Source organism: Phoenix dactylifera, chromosome 2, assembly GCF_009389715.1.
Source record: "Phoenix dactylifera cultivar Barhee BC4 chromosome 2, palm_55x_up_171113_PBpolish2nd_filt_p, whole genome shotgun sequence".
NCBI classification, from domain to species: Eukaryota; Viridiplantae; Streptophyta; class Magnoliopsida; order Arecales; family Arecaceae; genus Phoenix; species Phoenix dactylifera.
This window is the reverse complement of record NC_052393.1, coordinates 12,624,114-12,630,113: the sequence shown is the minus strand read 5'-3', so window position 1 is coordinate 12,630,113 and position 6,000 is coordinate 12,624,114.

The following is a 6,000-nucleotide window of genomic DNA, read 5'->3' as shown; positions in this document are numbered from 1 at the left end:
CGAAAAGGACGGAAACTGAAGGAAAGCGCGAGAAGCACCCCCCAGACGTTTTTTCCAGAACGTTCCCAGAAGGCGTTTCACACCAATGCTCGTCGAGACACGTTTCGGTCGCCAAGTGGACGCTGGAAGAGATAAGGTTACTGCGACCGGAGTGCCGGAATTAAAGCGGAGAGAGAGGAGAACGGAACGTCGGGCGAGGCGGATGAACAGAACCGGATCAGCTCCCTTACCAACTATAATCCAAGTCTTAGATGGAGGTCCGAGATTAGGAACACGAATCACGAAGTCCAGTTTGGTGGAAAATAGGCGCGAATGTTTTGTATTTGTGTGGGTTGGGGCGGAGATGATCCGAGACCGCAAACGGAGGTAAGAAAGGCAAACAGAAACGAACACGTGTAAAAATGCGATAAAAGGGAGGTGGGATCTAAAAGGCCGGCGCTTTCTTTGTTTCGGACTCCCGAGAGAGACCGTCTAGAAGTTTTCCTCTTTTAGGTTTCCAATCAGCTGGATACCGCAAAACGCCAAACATCGTTTTCTGCGATCGGAATCTTCGCACGTGCGACGGATCGTCAACGTTGCAAGCGATGATTTGATGCGTAAGTTCTTCGGGTTTTTGATCGATGCAGCTGATCTTCGCCTTTTGCCGCGCAGGCTGATTGGCGTTTGTTTCGTCCTCACACTTCTAGAAGCGGTTCGTTCACGTGCACGTTACCTGAGAAAGGAGCTTCTGATTACGATCAGACGGGCACGGAGCGACGAATCCTCCCAAATATATTAAAATATATTAGAAGGCGGCAACGGCGACCGCCATGCTTAATTGTAGATTATGAACGTGACAAAAACGCAAGGTCGCAAGTTACAAGCTGAAAGATCACATCACACATTGGAAAATTCACTCGGTCTGTGACTGTGAGGAGGAAAGATTTATGTCGCTTGGAGAAATAATATCTAGAAAAGAGATGACTGAGCTACATTATCCTGACTCCATTAATATATCTGGAATAGGGGTTGGCATGTTTTATTCGTAGGGCTTTGAAGATCAAAATTTTTATTGAATAGCTTGAGATTGGTCCAGAGAATCTCTCATCTTGTTCCACTCTAGGGGCTGAAAGTTGTCTCATTTGCATTGAAATTGGAAGTAAGAGCATGATCAACGACTAACCCTCGACGAAATTAAATAGGAATCTATGTCCTGAATTATCCACATTGCTTTGTATGGAAGGACTGACCATCTTTGATGTGTAAAGCCTAGAAATGGTGTAACTGCCTCTCTTTAATCCTCCAAACAAGTTCTCTAATAAATACATAACTTGCCTTAACGGAAAGGAAGGTAAGTTACCAACAATTATGATTTTGTTCAAAGGAAGGTAAGTTATAGTTTGCTAAAAGGTGATGATCCATACTAATATAATGAGTATTTAAAATACAACTTGACTTGTTTGGTTACTTGAGCATTAGACCGGTCCAAAGTACCACAAATTTAAGTCAAACGAGTTGAGGAAAGGGGGAAAAAAAATTGAATATATCCTTATATAATATGATATTGGTAGAGAGATTTTTCTGCCATATAAACAACCGGATGTAGTAGAGGAATAAGAACGTTAAGCAAGTGTTGTAGTTGTCTATTAGACCAATTGGATAGCTATTATTGGATACTTTCGTTGTTATTTATCCTCGGGTACACTCTTGGTGTTCATCTCTTGGTGTTGATTATTTGCTCCTCTTGGTTTCTAATTTTTGACGGATACGGCTGACCTTTCTAAAAGATCTCATAACCATGACTTACATTTCATAATCTTGGAGAGAACTGTACCAACATGTGGAAAAAAGGATCAATTGCCTAGAAAATAAGTTAGTCATATGTTCGTACCTTTTGGACCATAAAGTGTGAAAATGAAGGAAGAAATCTCCTGAACCATAAGAAGGCTATAGATAGAGGGCTACCAATATGACACCCACCTCCACTATCTTATTACTATTTAAACCTGATACGTCTGGAAACTAACCACACTTGACGTGGTGGCCCGCCCAACTAGAGCTTACCATGGTCTCCCAATCAACCAATCAACGCCTAACACATGGCTAGCCTAGAGGCACATGGAGAACCACATCGACCTCATCATCTTGGAGGTACATCGTGATCTTCCGCCAACCTCTATGGTATGAACATTCAGTTGTCAAATCCTTTAGCAACTTAATTAGCTCGGTGCTTCGATCAAACTGATTCCCAATAGCAACACAGCCCTTATATTTGTTTGATATTCAAATTAGCCCCCTTCTGGGCTTCTGATAACCTCTTGTTATATATTTCACATTAATTATTATAAAAATCTTAAAATCTATTTTCACATGCGCTCTCATCATATAAAGTAATTATATGATAAAAGCTCAAAGAGATGCGCCATTATATTCAAGAGTTTTTTTTGCATAAATACCCTCCTAAATATCGGATTTTGCATGAACACCCTTTCAAAATTAAAATTTGCATGTATATCCTCGTAAAACACTTATTTTGCTACTCTGCCCTATTTTTATTTTTGTTTTTACGTATATACCCATGCTATCTAACAACGCTAAAAAATTAACGATTTTAACTAAAATACCTTTAATGGGTAGGTATGCAAATAGAACACGATTCTAATAAAAGAAGAAAAAGACAGGAACAATAGCATAATTTTAAATTTTTTATTTTTAATATATATATATATTTTAAATACCGTTAGAACAACTATTATATTAAGCGCATTTGTACAATAACAAAGTTTTATAAGGGTATACATGCAAATATCGATTTTGGAAAGGTATTCATGTAAAATCCAATATTTAAAAGGATATCCATGCAAAAAAAAAACTCTTTATTCACCAACGAATCAACATTCATATTTTCTAGTAATTTAAAGCATCCCAATGGAGGGGTCAAACCAAGAAAACAAACTATCGCAATCGAATTTGCTAACTTTTTTAGCTTTGTTTAGAAAAACTAAAATAGATCGTGACCTTGCTTTGCAAGGGTGTTCGATTAAAATAAGAGGCAACTGGTTAGCTGCCGGATATCCTTTTTTTTTAATTCAAAAATTCTCCATGACACCCAAGGTTGCGGGAGAAAGCTGGTGAGATCTTTTCCGGCGAGGCACCATGGAAGGGAGGTGGAGCAGAGCTGATTCTAAATCATTTGAAACCAGAGAAGTTTGAACAAGCGGGCACCTGTGGTTCACACAATTTTAACAAATTATCCCAGTTTTATAGATGGGATGGTTTAAAGGCTTTAGCTGGACCATCAACATGGTGGCTGAAACCGACCACTGGTCCAATTTCTAAAATATTGCTTAGAATTTCCGGTTGCAGGGTAAAAGGGACAAGCCCCACTTCATATTTTTCATTCAGGCAAATTAAATTTGGTTTTTGGTGAGACTACCATTTTATGATTTATGTCCGGCCTTTTAATTTAACAATTAGTTTTTCACTGATAAATATGGCTTTTAGACACTCTTGTTTTTTTTTTGTACTTATTATAACTTATTTAAAAATCAAATAAAAAATAATTAAATATTGAGAACAAAGTTGTTGGCCAGTAAATCCGAAACATAAAACAGCAAACAAATTGATGGGACATACCTCAAGTTCCCATAATATTTATATAACTATGTTTCTTACCTAGTAAATATCATGTGGGCTGCACTTACGCACGAGTGACATAAGATAGGTTACGTGGTTCTCTCTCTCTCTTTCTCTAGCTCAATTAATGAGATCCATGTGATTCATGTGGAACCTAGATATTTAGATGGATGAACTTAAAAGTATATAAATACTGCAAGAATTGTTAACCTATCCGATATAAGACTATCATTCCTCAACACTTCTTATGTGTAGAGCCTGAAAGATATGGATGGGCTTAAAAGTATATAAGTCCCACAAAAATTCTTAACCTGTATGATATAAGACCATTCCTCAAGACCCTCTCATGTGTAGAGCCTGAAAGTTGGAATCCATCGCTACAGCGATGGATAAAAGGCTTGCCAAATGATCAAGGCAATTCAATTCTAAGATATTATGTTTCTATTTTAAAATCTAGATATTTAGATGAATGAGCTTAGGAGTATATAAATATTGCAAGAGTTCTTAACCTATTCGATGTAGAACTATTATTTTTCAACATCCTCTCTCACGTGTAGAGCCCTCTGATTTCATTTTAAGATCCTAACTAAAAATTCAGGCATTTAAATGGATGGATTCAAGAGTATATAAATACCATAAGAGTTTTTAGCCTATCCGATATAATATAAGGAAAAGTAAAAACAAGCAATTCAAGAATTTCCATTTGTGAATTTTTGTTTGAGCCCTCTGATTGCAGGTGAAGATCCTAACTAAAACTTTAGATATTTAAATGGATGGATCAAGTGTATATAAATACCATAAGAGTTTTTAACCTATCCGATATGTCCCGTATGATGCAAAGAAAAGTAAAAACAATCAATTCGAGAATTTCCGTTTGTGAATTTTTGTTGTTGCAGTGGTATCAAAACTACCGTCGAAGCATGGGCTTGGGCCTTTCTTTTCTACCTTCCAGCTCAGTTCCCAACGAACAGTGCGTGGATTAAGGACGGCTTCTACCCGCTTAATTACACGATCAATGGAAATGCGACATCTCACGATTCCAATCTCTCTGATTTTTGGGTCGTACATTGCGGTTGGCCAGAGGCGCTTGATCTATCAACTGTGCGACCAAGTTCAGGTATGAGTGGTGTGCCTTGGTGACGTCTTTGTTACTCGGAATGGCTGGCCGATAAATATCGGATATCTCGAGAAGATGATGCCTGAAAAAAAAAAAAACTCCAGGCACCAAGGAATATAAACATCAAATTTTCTGAGTCATGGCGAACCATCTTAAATTCCTTTCTCGAGGAGTGCACGCCATCTTAAATTCTTAATTCCAAATTGCTTGATGTCGTTGTAGGGATTGTTGCTGGAAATTGGACCCGGGGGCCGCCGCGAAGCCGGGGAAGGAGGAGCTCCGCTGCTACAGAGGGCGGACGGCGGTGCGCCGGCCGGCGATGTCCTCCTGGAGGGTGTAAGTCCTGCAAAAAGCCGGTGGCCGGGCTCCCCGGCGCCGGCCCTCCGATGCCTAAGTCAGAGGGGGGCTTAACTTTGAAGAAGAGAGAGAGATTGTATGTGGAAGCCCGAAATAATTTCCTTGGGAGGAAGAGGCCTCTCCCATCTTAGAGGGAGAAGCTCCCCTTTTATAGGGAGAGTGGCCGGATTACCTGTGATGTGACTGGGCGAATTAATGGGTTACCGTCACTGTCAGGGAGCTGTCACGATTGATCGGACCCGTTGGGGTGGTTGAACCGCCGGCCATGGTGGGCCTGGGGTCCGTAGATGACAAGTGCATTGATTGCTGAGTGAACCGGTGGTCAGAAAGAGCCGTACGCTTTGATGGTTCAGTGATCCGGAGATCATCTTGAGCCGTGTTCATTTAATGACTGAGTGCATTGGAGGCCTGAGTGGGTCTCATGCATTAATGATAGGGTGTGCCGAATGCCTGCGGAGATCTTGTGCCTTAATGACTTGGGGATGGTGGCAGATTGAAGTGGAGTCATATATTTAGTTGTCAAATCCTTTGGAGGGTTAGGCGGAGATTGGATATTTGGCAAAGGCATGGGCTCGGCGGGGTTGCCTTTCAGGTCGGCGCTCTCTGGTCTCGGCCTTCTGTGCTCAGCAGCCTTTTGTGCTCGGCAGCCTGCTGTGCTCGGCGGCCTGCTGTGCTCAGCCTGCTGTGCTCGGCAGCCTGCTGTGCTCGGCTCGCTGTGCCCGGCTCGCTGTGCTCGGCAGCCTGCTGTGCTCGGCTCGCTGTGCTCGGCTCGGCCTATGAGCTCGATCACTTAGAAGAGCCCGATCACTTGGATGAGCCGAAGAGCCCGATCACTTGGATGAGCTCGATCTTGCTGACGGATTTGGGTGCTATAATTGCATTTGTGGGGTGGTCCATTTTACCACCAACAG